At 36.3% G+C, this 20,249-nt stretch overlaps 1 protein-coding gene and 1 long non-coding RNA gene across 3 annotated transcripts in view; one reads left to right on the top strand and one right to left on the bottom strand.

The window, feature by feature from the left end:
• The window catches only part of LOC117207501 (dipeptidase 1-like), a 146,234-nt gene extending 126,922 nt beyond the window's left edge, over positions 1 to 19,312 (bottom strand). The window contains exon 1 of one of the 2 annotated variants that reach the window (XM_033447801.1): positions 19,074 to 19,312. The gene's annotated coding sequence lies outside the window, so the exon portion shown is untranslated. Of the gene's footprint in view, positions 1 to 18,686; positions 18,881 to 19,073 lie in introns of those variants that run through there. The other variant, XM_033447800.1, reaches the window with a different exon arrangement.
• Positions 1,691 to 19,078, top strand: LOC117207503. Its single transcript, XR_004487530.1, has 3 exons — positions 1,691 to 1,702; positions 12,007 to 12,011; positions 18,904 to 19,078. It is a non-coding gene; the product is annotated as an uncharacterized LOC117207503 (long non-coding RNA).
• Positions 19,313 to 20,249: the final 937 nt, after the last annotated feature.

Here is a 20,249-nt window from a genome sequence, read left to right as displayed (position 1 = left end):
ATTTTCGAAAATGTCTGCGATGTCACCATTTCCATGTACTTCATTTTCACGAGAGCCTCGTACGAAATCAGCCCGTTTCCTTCTTCCATATATCGATCCACCTCCTCCCTTAGTTTCTCTTGAACATCCGGATTAAGCGCCAACTCGTGGGCCATGTAACACATCAAGATGGAGGACGTATTGAAACCAACCAGAAAGAAGATGAACGTCTTTGAGCTGTGATATCATCGATAGTCGTCTGATGCTTGGCAGGCTTCTCCTTATCCATAGCCTGCATCAAAAGGTGAATCATGTTCGGTTACCTTATGGAAGAAGTTGGTAGCGTCGCGTGAAAAGAACGATGATTCTATCATTCTGATTGAACGTGGATTCACGCTCCCTATAAATTGACCGCTGTTGCAGCGCAACAGTGCGATTGTAATCGAGGACAATCCAGTGACGCGGAATTTTTTGGCATTAGCATACCTCTTTCCGTTTCTTAAATTCTACACGCTTCCTTGTTATATTGCCTGCGAATCGTTGGTCGGACACTTAAACATCGCATGCGGTCACCTCACCATTTTGAAAAATGCCCTCTTCATTTCAAGAACGTGTCAAATCGGGAAATTCAAGTGTCCATCCCGAAACAGTTTGGCTAACTTCAAACATCGTTCCTATCATCAGTCTGTAGTAGAACTTTATCGAGTAAACACGCAGTTCTTCTATCAAGTATACACGCCTGTTCCTATTTTTTTCCGAACTGTCGTTAAACCTTAAAGAGACTCAATTGCATGAAGTTGCACTTCGAGGCAGTCGAGTAAAAGTTCGCGTGAACGATCTCTTGCATTGCAACAACCGCTATTACCTGATTTTGGACCGCTCTGCTATGAATCTAAGAATAAGGAACAAAGAAAGCAATCGAGATACAACAAGAGACCTCACAGACTTCGTATTTAGACAGATCAGTTTAAAAAGATTGAAATTAATTTAACCCTCGTACATGGACTGTTTTTAAACTTTGATACTCATTTACAATCATTCGAGATCACACAAGTAATAATGACTCTGGACACAGTCATATTCAGGAACATTTCCCTATCTTTTAACGCTAATTTGGAGCTTCTAACGTTTTCAATTTTTACGTAACACCTTACTTTCATCTAAAATCGTGCGTTTGTACAAAAATTGATGCTTTTCTAAAGACTGAGAATACTGCAAAACAGAAAATAAATTTTTCTTGCTGAGCCGTAACAGGAGAATAGGTTAGATGAACTTTTCCATATAACGTAGCATTTAAAATTTAGAAAACTTACTAGTTACTACTTACTAGTTTAAAATCTAAAAAATTACTAGTTTTAACATCCAGTCAACATGATATCATTAGTTACAAGTAATATTTGCGTAATATATGTGTACCTAACTTTTCAGTAGCAATCATCAGCGAGAAAGAAATGATTCTTGCTTCGTGCCACCGGGAACGAATTACAATAATTCAATGAAACAGTTAAATTTATTTGTTGTAGAAAATAAGGGAAAAATTTCTATCTCTGGAGAACGTGTGGTTATATTTTAATAGGTTTGGACAACTTCAAAGCCTGTAGTTCGCAAACTTGTGTAACTTAACCTAACTTCGGCAGAGACGAACTCCCTTTGCACATAATATCCGATAATCTCATGCTCACATAGCTAATAGCTCCTATAATAAGCGTCTATTTCGCTCACGGTCATAGTTTAAATATGCTAAATCTATCTTCACAATTAATTTACCACTTTAAAACTAGGTTAAATTAACCTACGATCTATTCGTATTTTGTTTAGATGAATTTATAAGTATTCGTAAAATAATCATTTAATGTTGTTTCTTTTAGCTTGATGACAGTATGGTGGAATATATTCATTGCAGTATATTATAATATACTCGAACATTTCTAAAACGGCTAGTACTTTGTCATTAAACATATATGATATTACTAATCTTGAGAATTTTTTTGTAGAACAAATTTTCCATTCTTTTATTCATTTTTCCATCGTTATTTTTTATTGCATCTTATTAAATTAAAAAGTCCGCTACGTTATATCGAAGTTGTTTTTAACACGTGGCAAGAAAATGTATCAAAACTTTTCTAATTTTGGTTTTCAAGCATTGTCAGGGGAATGACTTCTTTATCTTAAAGTTCCACCTCTTATAAATGTATCTTTTTTAGTCTGTTTGTAGTTTTCTTTCGGTATACTGTACAAACTCCTTTGAGTTTGACTTTCCTCATATTTATCAAATTGTTTCCTGCAGTTTGTATGCGAATGAAAGTTTGAATTAAATTTTTGTCAGACTGAATTGAAGAGATTTTGTAAAACTTTTCTTTATACATCGAAACATCATGTAGTCTTTGTTGTAAAGTATGCAAAAAAGATGTTCCCTGCAACTTCTACTCTTCTGTTTGCAATTTTTCTCAAACGCGATAACATTTTCTTTAGATCGACCCATTTCTTTACATTCTTTTTAGTACAGGATCAATGTAACATCTTCTTTTCTTGCAAAAGTAGGACCTGTGTGTTATTTTATTTCCTTAAATACCCTCCCATTGCATGCGCTCGTTCGATTCACCTAACCCCCACCGAGTCTCCAATTTCTACTCTCCTCCACCATTTCCTCCTCCAATAGTACCTATACCACCCACCACAGGAAAACAGCGTCAACACATCACAATTAACCATCCTTCCATCTCCCAGCGATTCAACCCCTCCCACACCCCCAGGCAAGCGGCGCAAATCACTTTATATCCAACACCTCGTCTATTTCTACCAGACTTAGAAAAACATCGACATTCACCCATACAACGACTTACACGCTGTCTACCACCGAGTCCCCAGTTCTCGGTCTGCCGTTCCGTAACACTGGAGGGTTCTTTTTCCCCCTTTTACGAAGTCGCGAGGTTGCCTCGCATTCTATTAGCGTCTGGCATCGATTCAAAGGGCACTGTAATCGAAGATGCAGGTGGCTGGAGGAGTATCGAAGGTTGGGAGAGGGTGGGAATCGATTCTAATCGAATCATGCCAGCCTGCACGGATTATATCCTTCTCACGAGATTGGTTCGGTCGTGGTCAAAGGACATATCGCTGGTCGACAATCACTTAAGGCCCACTCTGGCTGGTTAGAGAGCCGACCAGCCGCAAACGTGCCGTTGGCCTTCTTCCTTGGTGTCCAGGCAAATCGATCTTGATCTCACGGGTTCAGAAGAGGGTCTCTCCTTCCATATCTCCATATCTCCATATCCACCTTTCTTTTCTTTCTCTCTCTCTCTCTCTCTTGGCTTTGGTCTCGATTCAACATGATGATGAACATTGCGGTCGTCAAAGGAATTATCATTCTCCTCCCTTTCATTGATCGACCAAAACTCTTCGGTCGGCAAATACTTTGACGATGCCTCGCAAACGATATGATGCTAACTGCACTCTGCAAACCTCTAGCCGAGTTCGTTTACAACGTTTTATGACTGTGGTGGTTGTTTCGTTGGTCATCGAGGTGTGGCTGCTAGATTGTTTGGTGCAATTAGGCGGCAAGCCTGATAGGGGGAGATCGTATTGCGAAGGGGGAGATGCGAATCGACAGGTGTTGGGGGTTGACCAGATGGCGGCTCGTATCGAGTCTCGGTAGCACGGAGGATGCAGTTTGTATTAATTGCAGCTGGGAATTTTTCCCATTGCAATTGTGATTTGATGTTGGTTTTGGTTGTAAAAGATACGCGTCTTGTGGTGTTCGCGTAATTTGGAATTTGTAATAATTTTAGATGGGAGTTTTTGGTATCGCAGCTATTATAGTAATATATATGCAGTTTATAGAGTCATAATTATACGGAGTTTTATGCAGTTCATATACATTTCTGAGCGTAACAATAACACCACAGCATCAATTTTCGAACGTTCTGGAGTTCTATGGAGTGGTTTTTAAGTATTAACAATATCATATAAAAGGGGTTGGACAACGTTATATGTAATGAAGAAAATTCCAAAGAATATTTGAATTTGCAATTCAATTGAATTGCAAATTGAATTTATTTGAAAATAATAATAAACAAAATATTTCTCTAGTGAGCATTTATATGTACCAATGTATTTACAACGTATAACAATTTATTAAATTACAACGAAATGATAAAATTATAATGTAGGTGGTTAAAAAAAGTAATTTTAATAACGAGTATGACTTCCATCTTTATCTATTAATTCTAAGATGCGATTTGGCATACTTTTAATTAAATTTTTCGTAATTCCTGATTTGATTTTACACTTCAGTAACAACTGTTTTTAACTACAAAATTTGATTTTATACTTCAGTAACAACTGTTTTTAACTACAAAATTTGATTTTATACTTCAGTAACAACTGTTTTTAACTACAAAATTTTTGAAAGTTGGATGTTTGCCGTACCATAATGCCTCATAGATTTTCGATTGGGAAGCATGCAGATTGTTTGAATTAATTCATGTTAAATCTTTCAAGCCATGCTGTGAGTTCTCAGCTTTTATGTATATGGGTATTATCTTGCTCATAAGTATTAAATTACTAAGTACTAAATTATTTTTCAAAATATCAATATCAATCTCTGTACTATTCATTTTTGAAATAGGGAAAGCAAATTGAAGCTTACTCCTCCAGCAGAATGCACACCACATGATAAGTTTTCCTCCACTGGAATTATGCTTAGAGAAGTACTTTTCTTCCTTACGAAGCTAAATAGTGAATTAAGTAAGGCATATTAAACATAAACTTAGCTCTCGATTTATTAATGTTGTAAATTAATGAATTGAAGTCTGACTACGTTTTAAGAACGTAGATGCAGACATCATTTTTTGTTTTGTAATGATTACGTTTGAAAATACGTTGAACGGTCCAACCAGAAAGGTTGAGATTACATTCCTTCACGGTTTCTTTTTAATGTAACTTTTTAGTGTATTGCGCGCAACTTTAACAATTTGTCTTTCAGTACGGCGAGATAACTTCTTTTTAGGTGTACCATTCTTGTTTTCTTCACGCGTAGTAGGACCACGTAAAAATTTAGTACAACTTTATGAAATCGCCCGAGTTTACGATGCGATTTCAACAATTCTCAATTTTTGTTCTTTGTATGCTAAAATCGCACCTTGTTCTTCTTCGATGAGATAACTATCGCGTAGCATTGTCTGAATTAATCGAAAAACTTTGTGTTCGCTAAACACTTTATAAAAGAGACAGTTGAAAGAAGTTAAAAGTGAAGCTGGCGCTATTGTCTTGCTCCGATGGTAAAACAGTTTCTGATTATATCTTGACATATTCATAGACAACTTGGATGATTTTAGCTTGAAATCTGTTAGCATCAGCAACGCTCTTTCACATTATGCAAGTGACTTCTTCAAATTATTTTCTTAAAGTTCGAAAATGTTAAAAGTATCAGCGGTGCTATAGTTAGCTATAGTGCTCCAAAGAGTATTTGTCTGGTCTATACATTCTTCTGTTTCAATAAATCGGATTAAAATAATTTATATGTACATCAATATTCAAAGTGTATTTATGATTTATCCTATGTTATATATTTTTATGTTTCGAGTATATACTTGTGTTATGAATCGTTATATCGAACTGAAAAGAGGAAAGTGAGAACTCTGATCGACAAATAGAAGAAAATCTCAGGATCTTAGGACATGTGTGAACTTCTATGAGAAAACGTGCCCAAGTGTCTATTGAAAGAAACGATAAGAGACAGATGGTACGTTTACTCAGGAACAAATCAAAAAGAATTATTTTTATATCCGTTATAAGAACTTTTCCAATTGTTTGGACGAACGAATCGTATTTTGTATTTTTATCAAAGCTTTATTTATTTTACCATTTATTTTTCCTGCTCTTGCGGACATTCTGTTTCAATTTGGTTCTACTCGAACGCTATTTTCTTTCGCAGTGAAAACAAATTTATGGATTCTAGTAATTTGTAGATGTTTAATTGAAACGTAACGTTTAGCCAAAATGAATTTTATAATATAAAAGTTTTCGCTACAATTGAAAATATAAAAATTCATTTTTTTTTTCAATCAATACTCTACTGGCGTGTCCCTTAGAATTTATATACATGTATGTTATTTAAACAGTTTTTATATATCTAGGAAATAAAACTGTGGTAAAGAAAGCAATGATAATATAATTCAAAACTTAAACAATTTGATTAATTTCTCGTAGAATTTTCTTCTTTAAACTTTTCACCCTATCTTGTTGAAAATCATCATAAATAGTTATGTTTCCCTTTCCTTCTTTCAATAATCTTCAATACTAAGTGTTACGTCGAGTGATATAAACCGTGCGACGTCCCTCGTTATTTGGCCGCTAATAAGGGTCCGCTCTCAATAAACCTAAGGACCAACCATAAACTTAGACTTTTTAACTTAAGTAGTTTTTCCTATTCATCTTTACCGTGCAAATCCTTAATTCCATAAATGTTTTCGGTTTATGTATGGTCCTTAGAAAAGTCCTTAGGTTTATTGTGCGCTCTTAGAAATTACGGAAAAAGCTGATAGTTATATAACGGGAAAAACCGGGTTTTCCCATGAATAAGGTCACCCATGAGCCACGTTGGTAGGAGGTTTCCTCCTCCTATCTTCATTCATTAACGCTAGCCATAACCAATGGGTATCGCGGATCGTTACCCTCACTTTTCATAACGAAAAATGTGAACAACGAATCCGCTTCATTCGTTCAAAAAATACCTACACACCGAGCTTTCCTCCGTAATTACATGAGAGCGGAAGTTCAGTTAACTCTCAATTCTAACATACTCAACACCTCAAGACTTCTTCGACGACAACATATCTACCAGGTCTCTAGCTCTGTCTTCAGATCAGTCATCATCCCTACACTGATTCTCTCATCTAAGAGCAATCCATTTATTCTTCACTTACCTCTTACGCATCGGCGTTACTATCTTGTGTAAAGTTGTTGGAAATACATATTTTATAACCCTGTTAATCGCAGCGTTATACCACCTCAACCACCCCTGTTATCTCAACGGAAATCAGGGGATCGATCTGTTCGCGGCGTCGATTATTACAATCGTAACGGGGATTTACGACTCTCGTTGACGCGTTTTCTAGTGATCGCGTCTCCTCGCGACTGGTCGAGAATACACTAAGGATATCTACCTTCACTAAAAAAAACTTCCTCGTTCAACATATCGCTCTGAAGCAGTCAAACATTATTTACATAATTTTTAATCTAACTTTCCTGTCACTCGACAAGATAATTTGCGCGCTATGCAAATAAAAACGTTGCCCCATCGCCAAGTACTTTTATCAAGCCTTATCAAAGCAGCGTAGATAAAGTGAAGATTCCCCACCCCACCCGCCATGAAACTTTCGCTGAAATTCAATTCCGAATTACCGGTCAAATTAATTATTCGAACGGACAGGGAATCGCTGGATGAACGTATTTCTCGTCAAAGATCGATTAAATCTACCCACCTCTGCCCCGCACTTCCTCGCATCGCTGAATATTCCCTCTTCATAAATATGCTAATGTTACACAAACACAAATGCAATCTGACCGCATTCGTCGTCTAGCAATCGTTTTAATCTCTTGTTAGTTTGAGGAAGCAATCGTGCTCACTTCCTGTCTCTATCTATTTCGATCCTTTCCCAATCTCAGCCCCTCCTTTCGATTATTTAGCTTGGTCTGTCTGTAATTGAGCGTACAACGAATCTGTCTCACCGGGAATTTCGCATAAATCATACTCATCCCACTGGCAGAATCTGCATAAATCGATATCGATTGTTATTTTATGCGGGGCCATTTTTTATGCGGCTTACACCAGCCAAGACCGCGGAAGCCAGGCTGCATTAAACAATGTTGTTGGAGTATAGTGCGGATGCTTTTTGAGACTGATTTAGCGATTTGGCATAATTTTGTTGCAGCTACTACAGCAGATACGTGTCCCTCGGTTTACTAGAAGATAGAGACACGGTTTAAAAATTTGTACGTTATTCTACAACGTGTACATTGTGTACCCAATTTTTAACGAATCGGTGTAAACGAAAATAACAAAAATTATATGCTTTTATCGTACGAAGAGATATTACAAACTATAGATTTCGGGAAACGAATGTTTTTAAATCAGTATATCCACTTACAAGCAGATCGTTCTCATCTAATGAAAATCTTTAACGCCCTGTTTACAATTTTGTATACTTTTTATTTTCGAAATTACGTAGTTTACTCGTTCGAACTATCTTTTAACTTCTACGTTAGCGTAATCGGTGCCGACAAAAACTGCTGCGGGCAACTTGATCGAAACACGAATTTACAGGTCGTGTGCGGTTGTCTGGCCACAAATGACTCACTCCACTAGTCTCTGCTAACTCTCCTGTTCGCTATACAAAATTCGTAACACTCCTCCTCCCGTATTTACGTTTCATCAAAGCTGTTAGGCCGTATTATGACGAATAATAGATGGAAGTAGATTACTGAATTGCCCCTTACTCAAAGATTAACTCCTGATTCCTCCATAAAATGATTTTCCTAAAGGAATAAGCTAATTCATATCTTTTAAGATAATTAATTCTCTTAAAAAATTAATTCTCTTGTTGTCCTCATTAAATTAAAAGAGTGACGATGTGCGTTACTCCTTTCAAAAGTAGTTAAATACAAAATATACAATATTTTCTTTAAAGAAATAGGTAATAATTATATCCTTTTGAGGTAAATAAATTCATCTGTAAAAAAGTTGAGCTCTATTTAACTTTGCACTAGATTTCCATATTACGATAAAGTCTACATCCATTAAAAATTTAATTATAATCTAATATGCATAATTTTAAAACATTTGTTTAAAGATGAACTTTATAAATACTGTTTATAATCTAGCAACTTTATAATAAAAGAAAATAACATAGTGTCTCTCTTTATTTTCATTTCTGAAATATGCGTCTATAGTTTGTCAACAAAAGTCAAGAATACATACCTCGTACTGTTTCGTTTAATATCGAATTTTTTAATTTACCTCCACAAACTTAAATTTACGTTAGACGTAACTTAATCAAAAGAAATACACCTTCGAATTTAGCTACGTGTTAAATTTATTTGCTATGTAAATACATCAAGTACAGAGGACAAAGCATCAATGGATGCTTACCGCCAAATCGTATATTATGTTCTGCTTCTTCTTGCTGACGTAAAAACTATTTATTGTTATTTTAAAAACAGATTCCAATCCAACAATGTATGCCATTGAAGAAAAACGTAAAGAGACAATATTAGTTAGAATTTCGTAAGCTTTGGCGACAAGTTTAACGCGACTCACGTGTCGTATTCAACGACGTTTTCTCAGACGAATGCTGAGATTCGTGTGAAACGAATCCCAACCGAAAACATCTTCGTTCGATACGAAGCTTGGATTCACGAAAGAAAAAGAGAGAAAAAGGCAGCAGCGTGTCTTTGTTGGAAGTAAGTGGACCGATAAAATCTCGACGGCTTCCTCACGATAATATCATTTCGAGATACTTTCACGGGGAATTCACCGCACACGGCACTCGCACGACGAGAGAAAAGAATACCAGTGACGACAAAATACGATCGAGTCGGTTGAACGGATCTCCCAGGACCTTTCGAATGAATTTCTCGCCGCGTTTTTCATTCGCTTGCTACGTCGCGAAACTCTTCGGCTCGATCCGGATGAAAAGCTTTCAGAGATAGAAATCTGATGGACGGGAGTGCCCGTTCCTTCTTACGAAAGTGAAAGTTCAGCTTTTTACGATTAGATCGATTACGTTTAGATTTTACATCATTACCTTAATTACGTATACACTTCTTTCATTATCCTTAATTAGGCTCAAATCTTTTTAAGATTAGTTTGTTTAGATCCTGTCTAGATTTCCTTTTGTAACTAAACCAAGTGTAACATTTTTTTTATTTCGACTTAATTATACCCATATGTCTTCTACAATTAACATGGTTGCGACTGGATTGCAGGACTTATTAGGAAAATGACGATTATTTGTGTAGTTGGTAGGAAAAATAAGTTTTTAGCTGTTACACAGTTTTAGTTATTGATAGTCGCAATTACTAAGAACTGAAACAGCGTAATATTATCACCATTTTATTTTCTAACAATTAGTGTTTAAAACTTGATGCTTAAAAAATATAACAAAAACTGCATTATAATATATTAGTGACGTTAAAGTGGATTTTTGAAAGCTTCTTCTTTGCTACGAGAACGTTAAACATTTAGAAGAAGACGAATTTGAAATTTAACTTTTAAAAGTATGGCGTAGCAACTTCGTCGTTTTCAGACTTTGAGCAGACTTGATCCAGCCTTAAGTATTGACTTAAATCATCTTAACTTCCCCAGTTTACGTTTTATTCCAATTATGCTGAAGATTTTTCGAAAACTTTTATGTTTAAAGTAACCTAGCAAGTAAATAATTTCAAAATTATTAAAGTGAACATTTCATATTGTTAAGAATTCTTTCAAAATATTACTTCACCCTACTCTGGAAAATAAACTTAATGCTTATAAACGGAAATGTATTTTAATTTTACTACAAAGTGAGTATGTAAGCCCATTGTTAGTTTAATAATAACGTAGCTCGATTTTCTCTAGTAAACGTAGTCACAAAGTGCATGAACAAATATCTTTCAGCAACAGATTATTATTACGAGGTTGACGTACACCGCGTGAACCAAAATTTCCGGCTTCTCTCTCGGTTCTTACGACGACGCGTGAACAGTGAGCTTAACGTGCAGTTCAAACATCCGTAGATATTTGGACTACATGAGCTTATCTGAAATCTTTATGCAGTGAGCGAATGTTTGAAAACTTATCAGGATATATTTTCCTTAGAGGATCTTCTACGTGCAGTATATGACATGTTACGAATTAAAAAAAAGTATCGATTAGATTACGATTCTGTTATTAAAACTGAAGATAATGAACGATAATAAATAAGTAATAAATAAACGAAAAGGAAGATGAGAAGAGAGTAACGTACAAAATCATGATGCGCTATGAGGAACGCATGCAAGTAAGTAGAATAGGGATGTGAATGGTCGGACATAAGCGTTTAAGGCACATTCCAATGACACCAACACGAAACAAAAGGAGTACATCAGTTCCGCGTAAACACGGGTTGTTTCTCGAATCGCAACGTGTAACCTGCAAAGCAGTTTATTGTCTGCCACGATGAGAATGTAATCGTTAATTACATTGTAATGTAATTATGCGTTCTAATCACGACTGCCATAGGTACCCGACTCTGATAGAGTTGATCAACGAGCAGATCGGATGAATCATTTCACTACAAGGAGTCGAGATTCCGTATCTTTGGCGTCCAACTATCGAGTGTAGTTTTAAGAAAAAAGGTTAAAGCACATGTGCCGTATAAACGAATGTGACAAAATGAATTACAAATTGCATTCAATGTGCTTTTAACGTACTTTTAATATAAAACATCTTTCTATATCGATTAGGTTTAGAGTGTGTCTAATTTAATATCATATTACAATCATGTTCTCAAAACAAAGCTGATCCTAACATTCGATCTAACCGAAATTTAACAATAAACTTCAAGATACTTTTTCAGGCGTTTTGTATTTTTAAAGTATCAAGATATTTTATGTACTTTAATTTAGTTCTATGAAATTATTAACGTTCTTCCAACATTATATTTAGTATGCATCAATCTACGACATTGCCAATTTACTTTATATTTCCCAAAAGTGTTACAAAATACATAATAAAAGTCACAATTTCGAAAAGTCTGTTATTTAAATCACTGCGTGATTTCCATAAATGAATTGTCATTTTAATCATTCTTCTTGTTTTCCAACGGGGGAAAATATTCGAGAAAACAAATTGCCTTGGAGGCACAAAACTTACTCCAGACTCACGAAGAAATTAAGGAACTTACTATTCGCGTAATAGAATATTAACAATCTAAGTTAAAACTTTCATTCCTTAAAATTTCGTTCCAAATTCTATGAAACTTTAGCGCATTCGCTTAATAATGTAAGTAGTGGATGTTCTCATTATTTGTCTTGAACTCGTTAATATCTTACTACGAAAGATTGTATCGGAATAAAGTTGGGATAATAAAATTTCGGGTTAACATAAAAATAATCGAGTTTGGGCACTTCGAAGTCAAATAGAATCACGAAAGATGACAAAACTTTGTTATCATGTTTAATTATTTAAATCGATAGCTACGACATCTATGTTATAATCGAACAAATAATCATGTAACAATGATAGCTCGGTAACTAGCACATTTTGGTATTCTAATTAATTCGACGGCAAGCAATCATCGAGCTTGAAATCCGAAACTCGGTTCAAAGTGATTCGCGATCGATTTAATTATCGAGAATCTATAAAAAGCAGGAACGATCTTGTTTGAGGCAGAAAGAATGAAATTGCGGCGAGCTGCGTAAAAATCAACGAGCTGGGTTCCCCAGGTGGTATCGGGAGGAAGCGCAGCTATTTGCTTTCGAATCCGTCGAATTAATCACCCTAGAATATCAGTCTTGTCGCGCTCGATTGCCGAGCCGGTCTAACATGATCGAAACTCGCGATATTCCCGATTTAGACTTCTACGGTTCGATAGCTTCTCTGGTGAAAATCGTTACGGTTGCAGTTCGCTGAAATACTGTTATTCATGAAAGTACTTGGCAGAAAGTTTTTATATGCTTTTTATTTTATTGCGTTGTTACAATTTTTTTCAGGGATTGCTCGGATGTAAATTTTCGATTTAAATTCGCAATAGAAATGGTAGAGCTTGCAAAACCAACTATAGAAAATTGCTATTCCCTTTGTAAAATTGCAAAATGCGAAAAAAATTTTGTAGAGAATTACTTAGATATGCCAGGAAAATTTTTACATTGAAATTCGCATGTTTGCATTAACTGAAATTTACGTTGGGAAGACAGGGCTGATGCACCGAGTATTAATCAAAGAATCAATTAGCATTAATATGGAATTATCCGAATGTCTTTTAAATACTCTGTATATATGTAATTAAAAATATTTGATACAAAAGTGAGCAAAATTTAGGAAAGGAAATGACAAAATAGTAAAAGTTATTATTTTATTTATAATTAATAGCCAACGGTACTAAAATTAGTTTATCTTGGACTATATATATATGTATATATACATATATATATACAGAAGTTTTCAAATTTTGCCAATACTTTACCTTATTTCCACGTAATATTTCGCGCTTGGGTTTCAAACTATTTTCCAAATATCCTCGTAAATACTCATTGGAATCTCTAATTATCACTTTGCGACGTTCATCGTGCAACACCCACTTATCATTTACTTTTCCAATGAAATCGACGAAAAATGAAACAAAAATATATATCATTCCCATTCATTTCGATATATTACATTCCTTCACTTTGACTGGTCGAATCCCCGCACTATAATTTCACTGCACCTGTTCTCATTGGCAAAATATCACTGTGGTATCCTAGTCGCACGTTAATTAAAGTCTTTAACACGAATTCAATTCCAATTAACGTTTGATATCGGTCACGGTCGTTTGAAAGATCAGAGATACGATTTCCAACGTCGGGCACATACTCAGAAGCTGAAATTATTCGCAGATATCAGCTCCTTCGCCAAACACTTGCACGATTAACAGGTTTCACGAGTAATAGATGGAACAGGAAGAATCTGTTGATATTAAACTTCGTGATTCGAGATTCACCATTCATGAACACGAGAATTCGCAAACGACTGCTCGTTGTTTTGTCATGAAAAGGTAACGCAGTATTTAATGTGGATGACTATAAGAATCTAATTGCAAGAAAGTTTACAAAGATGATTATAATTAGAAGACGATTGTACTTTTACACTTTCATGAGAAATTAACATACATACAATATCTTGCGAAAAATGAAACGAATAAAGTTTCCACGCATTAATTTCTTTAATTTCTCTACAGAAAGTCGACTTCTAACATTTGTTTATGATATTCATCGAATATATGTTCGTAATATTAAAAAATAATTCTTTTACTTTTATTCCAAGATGAAGTTTCTTCATTCCACCTAAAATTCTTTCAAACCCGAGCTGTCTTTCGGTCACGGAAACCAGAGATCCTCAAACCAACATTCCCTTCCTATAAACGAAAAGAGCCAGCTAAAAAGGAAGAACAAATGAAGAAAGAAATCAGATAGGAAACGTCTAGAAAGATAACAAGAGGTCGCTATTTATCCAGACATTGCTAGAGGCTCATTGTCACGTACGTTTTATTTACGACGTGGTTGAACCGTTGCCAATCAATCCATCGACTCCACGTGCTTCTGGCGAACACGACACTAGCTTCTAGTCAACGATCGATATCGAGCGGATATCAAGCCCGATATCGAGCCTCGGGGCGATCGTCTCGTGAAAATCTCCGTGGCACCGGTGTAAAAAGTCTGAGAAGTCTCCCAGAGAAAGAATTACGATCGACTGGCGACTATCGAACGTGTGTGCGTTCGATGGAAAGAATGGAGGTTCGCTCCTTTCGAGGAAAAGAGTGCGAACGCGACGCTTCTACGGAGCTGCTGAGGAAACAGGCGCGACATGAGGCTTCGGGAAAAAAACGAAACGTCACGCGAAGCAACTGGTTGCAAAGGCGAAGAAACCGAGAAGAACCGGCGCGAAGAGAGCTCCGCGAAATATTCGCCGTGGAGAATCGTTTTTTGGAGATTGTGTCTCGCGAAACTCTTTTCGTGACTGCTCCGGGGTGCCGCTGAAGGGATGATCGTGTATTTGCAAAGTTTCCGAGGTTCGGGTGGGAAACTGAGTTGGTGTTGCGTTCCATTTGGGAATTCAGTGAGCCACGATTTCTATGTTATTGTGTAGTACATATTACTATTAGATTATCTCATAAGTAGATTGTCGTGTTCGTGGGATAGACGTGGGATATTTTTTGGATAGACGACTAGAGAAAATACAAATCTTAAATACAAATCTGTTTCACTTATTGAATGTTACAAGGAGGACTATGTCTTGACATATATTTTTACATATTATATTTGTGCATATCTTTAAACCCATAAATGCATAAATATCCGCAACCCACTTATGTATTATAATATGGTTTCTTAAAAATATATTAGTTTATTCAGAAAATTCGTAGCGATAACTGAGAAAGATTTAAAGCCGATATATTGTCACACAATTGGCATTTTATTGAACAGCATATGCGCCACTCCTCTTAATATCTTTTTGCTATCAATGAATTTCAGAACTTCTTTTTTAATTTTCTGTCCTTTCCGATAACGAATTCCTTCTGGTGGCTGTTACAGGTTTTTAAAGAATGAATGTTTTTAAAGTTATACTGAAATTCGTCGGTCATCCAAATACTCACAATTTCACTACTTACAAAAGAAGATATAGCATACTATTTGAAAAAATGAAGGTGACCTTGAAATATCGTACCCTTCCAAATAAAAAAAAATAATAATAACAGAGTTCTGTATGACATATTAGGTTGTCCTAAAAGTTCCTTTCGTTTTATAAGGAAGTAATAGATGCACAACATTTTTTGTTTTATATTATTTTATTGAATTACGTTTGATCAATTTTTTTCTATTACTATAAAATGAATCATACATAAATCCGTAAAATAATATAAAATAAAAAATGTTGTGCATCTATTATTTCACTTATGAAACGAAAGAAACTTTTGGGACAACCTAATACAAACTTCGTGAATAAAGATTCCTCATATCTTTAAAAATTGTGAGAAATATTCAAAGGGATAAAAATTATTATGTTACTTAGTATATCGTTCCATCATTCTTGCAATATTGTGCTTCATAACCTGATTAATATCCTTGTACGTGAATTTCAATAATCGAATTGAAAGTTTAAATATTACGATCAATTAATTTCTGTCGTCCGCGTGTGTATGTTAAATCCGCAGTTATCAGTTATTTGTAAACGTTACATGTTTTAAAAATAAGCAAATGAAAGTGATTCATTTGGTTCCACATGTGATTAAAATGATGGATTTTAATGTCTCGCCCTTGTAAAATATTGAAATATATACCGTGTATTAACAATCATTCTAATGCTCCATAATTTTATAAATTTGGTTTTTCCTGCTTGATAAAATAAGAATAGAATAGTTAGTCCAGTTTATTTTGGACTAGTTTACTTCACTCACTACTAGCATTATTCTGATATCTTAGTTTACTTAAAAACGCCATGCAACACGAGACGTCGAAGGAATATGTATTTGAACATGTACGTCGATCTATGACCCGCGGCTGCCACTCGTATCAAAATGGAAATAGGAGACATCAAACATATCTCTCAAATCTAAAAACAAACTCACATGTATAACATCGACATTTCGTCATAAAGTATTTTCCATTCCTTTTGGCAAGCACCTACTATTATAAACATGAAAAAAGTTCTTAGATCCCTTTTCTTTCTCACTTCGTGTAATTCCTTGGTCTTTACTCGAAAAACGTATAAAGACTCAAAAATGCGAAGTGTCGTCTCTTTTATAAAATCAACGAAAGATGATCAGAAGTATTCAGGGAGCTTAACACGAATTCTCAACACGTGAGATCAAGACAGAAAATAGAAGGAAAGAAGAGAAAGACGAAGCGGAAGAATCTACTTCAATTTTCAAAATTACGTTCTTCCGCTTATCTCGCGTCGACGAAGCCGCGCCAACGAAAGATCGCGTTTCTCAACTAGTCTCACCTCTATTTCGCAAGACTCCCGTGAACGAGATCACGCGAGGACGCGGCGTGAACTTGTTAACGGAAGTAAACGAGCCATCCTGACGACGCGACGGGGCGTCGTCGCGCGAAAATTGTTTGTCGCGGCAGATCCGCGTGGCGATTTAGCCGGACGAGTATTAGGAACGCTCGAGTCGGTGGAAAATCATCAACGGGAGCGAGAGTCAGCCTGATTTATTTATCTATTAGCTGACACTGTACTGAAACGCATTCATACACTCGATACGAATGTGTCCAAATTCTTAGAGTATCCGAAAACGCGAGAGACTAGCGGAAAAAGTTAAGAATTTTTGTAACTTTCTCAATTATATTGCAATATTTCAATATGTACAGTGGTGAGCGTAGTTTTTCGACCAGATATATGTTTCATTATACGTTCAAAAGTGATATTTTCAAAATTTGTATCTACGTAATATTATATAACTATATAAATAGTGTTTAATGGCTGTGCTGTTTTCTTTTACATGGCATGCATAGTATTTAACTTAGCAACATCTGACATTTTATAATAATGTGTTTACTGTAATAATAATCTCTTCTCTCTAAACCTGACGTCTTCTAAAATAACAGGAAAATATTTCAAACAGAAACTTACAGAAATTTAGGATACTTAAAGTTTGCTAACATTTTACGAATTAAAAAATTAAAAAATTTTTCAACTGTCAGATTCTAGATGTGGTCATAGTTCCATTAATTTTTCCATGGAACCTGACGTCTATAACGAAACAAAACCATATTTCAAACAGGACTTGAAACTCACTGCCAGATTCTGAATATGACGAGAGTTCCCATTAATTCTTAAAATTTCAAATATTTTTACATCACAAGAAAATCCACCGAAAGATAGAATTTGTTCACATTTATACGAAATTAAGCCGAAGATGCAACCTCAGATTTGCAAACTGAGAAAAAGAATCTTGGGTCGTCCGTAAAAGCAAGAAACGGGATCCCATCAGCTATTTTCGTCATACGAATCCAGGTCAATCGAATCCTGTTAATTCTTCATACCGTGTCTGGTTTACAAACTCGAGTAAATAGTCGCGTAAAACGCGATACCAACAAACACCAATAAAAACATCCTTCCTTCCTCCTTTTGAAGTACAATTTAAAACTCCTGTGAAACAGGCAGCTTAACGAAAACAAGTATCGAAGATTCGAAGCACTTCGCGAACTTTGACCCTCCAAAATCCTGGCAAACAAACTTTGTGCAAAACTAGCTATGTATTCTTCACTTTTATTACAAAATCGCAGCTAAAATTAACAACACACTCATATCTATCGATTCAAACACTAACCCGAGAAAAAGAGTCTCGAGAGCAGATTTTATATTGCACGTTTCATTTCGAAAATCCTCAAAGGCAGACGCCTCTATTGATACGAAACAAGTCATACTCCTCACTCCTAGGATAAATCTATTGATACAATAGTTGTAACAGAATACAGATATGTAACTACGAAATCGCGGAGTTTATTATGCTCCATATATATTTAAAAATTTTGACTTCTAATACCACTAACCCAATATAACTAATAATGTATTTACACATGCAGAATTTATTGTATTTGTCCAGGAAATCGAAGAAAAGGGAAGTAGACTTCGTACTGCATATATCGTCTTTAAACTAATTTTAAATTACTCAAAACAAAAATGTTAATTTCTGAATTCTCACTGAAATGGAACGAATTATATTTCTATCTTGCACGATAAAATCAACACCAGTAGAACTATCAAAGTAATCATCTCTTTAGGATGCCAGATATTTAATCGGAAAACCTAGAGAAAGACAACATGTACCATTTCCAAATTTTTCTTCTCTGATAAATAAAATGAGTCATATCCTTTGTTTCCACTACAATAACGCAATCATGGCCACGAGCAAAGATTGCCAAATATTTAATCAAGAAACCTGCAAAAAGAATCTTGAACGCAGATATTATACTCCACGTACGTCAACAAATTTCTCAGAAGACAGTGATTCCTCATCCCCGAAATCGTTTAGTTTGTAACTTTCCAAGACACTTAGCGAGCTTCCCTTAGCCACGCGTTTCCTCGACTTTACGATCTCGGCCGCTATCTTCTCTCCGACTTTCAGCCGACTCTCGATCCACGAATAAAGACGTTTCTACGAAGCTACTACAGAGCAACGACGTTGATCATTCTCATAGATATCTCCGATTTACGATTACAATTTACAAATCTCATTGGTCCACTCTAACCAGGCGGAAAAGAAAGAAAAAGGGAAGGAAAGAGATATTTCTCGATCAAGGAACAACTGGCGCGACCAGGTATTCACGCGTGGCGATCACTCGAGCGAAAACAAGCGGCGAAGAATTACATTCTACTGGTTATCTGTCAGCCGGCCGTGTTCAACTACGGGCATCCGATTAGACGGTCGCGCGCACTTGCCAGGGTTTGTAACCACTAGACTAATTCACCAGAACCGGGGAGAATGAGCCACACAAGAACCGAGTATATATCACCGAGCGTTCTTCGAGGAGACGATGACGAAAAAGAAACAAAGAACAGAGCCGTTGCGCACTCGGCGACCGCCGCGGCAAGACTGGGGTCTGCTACCCGGCCGGGGTAGCTGCCATGGCAACCCGACAACCCCCGAAAGCTTCATCCCACGATCGGGTCCTCTCGCTCTTTTCCATGGTCTTCCGCAGTCGTCGATCTCTTCCCACGCGATCTCTTTCCATCCGTTGGAACCGTCGCTGCACACACGCTCTCTGTCCTCTTCTTTTCACCTCTGTTTCACGCCTACCTCTTCGTCCTTTCACTCGTGTCATTTCACTCGCACTTGCAGCCTCCCTTTCTCCGTTCCTCTTCGCCATCCTCCCTCCCCAATGTTCCTCTGGAGCAGAACGGAGCTGGCCTCGCGCAAGCTCCGACCGCTGCCGGAGGAAAAGTCGCAGAAGCTCGTGGCCTCCAGGAGAATGCTCTGTCGCTCCGACTCTCTCCTTTTCTTTCTATCTACAACGTGAACGTGCGCGCTCTCGCCCGTACAGGCACGCCGTTACCGCGCGATTCTTCTGATACACAGGGTTCTTCTGGTTTTCTTGAGTCTTCTGCTGGTGAGATCTGGTGGCGAGCGATTTCGTGACGTTTCCGGAGGAATTGTTGGATTTTCCCTTTAATGTGGTCGACCAGCGGCGGTAATTGTTTGGGTGGTTCAATTTTTAGATGAACAGTGGGAAAGGGTTGGCACAGGGTTGTTGAAAGGATGTTGGATTTGGAAGAGGGTTTAATAGTTATGACGGGAATTGTTTTTGGATGTTGGATGAGCTTGTTTTCTCTTTATGTTTTTATGCTTGTCTTCTTATGGTACATTATGCTGTTGGTTATGTTCGTGTCTTATAGTAAATTGTGCTGTAACACATATATACGATAATGATAGCTCTAGCTGTCTTATAAAGAGTTGTCTAAATTACATAATAGATAATCTTGTGATGACTAATCGATTCACAATTATTTTCATTGTTAAAAAATATGTCGGTAAAGATAATAATTC

Source organism: Bombus bifarius, unplaced genomic scaffold (assembly GCF_011952205.1).
Source record: "Bombus bifarius isolate JDL3187 unplaced genomic scaffold, Bbif_JDL3187 scf7180000008033, whole genome shotgun sequence".
Classification (NCBI taxonomy): domain Eukaryota; kingdom Metazoa; phylum Arthropoda; class Insecta; order Hymenoptera; family Apidae; genus Bombus; species Bombus bifarius.
The sequence above is the reverse complement of the archived record's forward strand: the minus strand, read 5'-3'. Positions and strand labels throughout refer to the sequence as shown.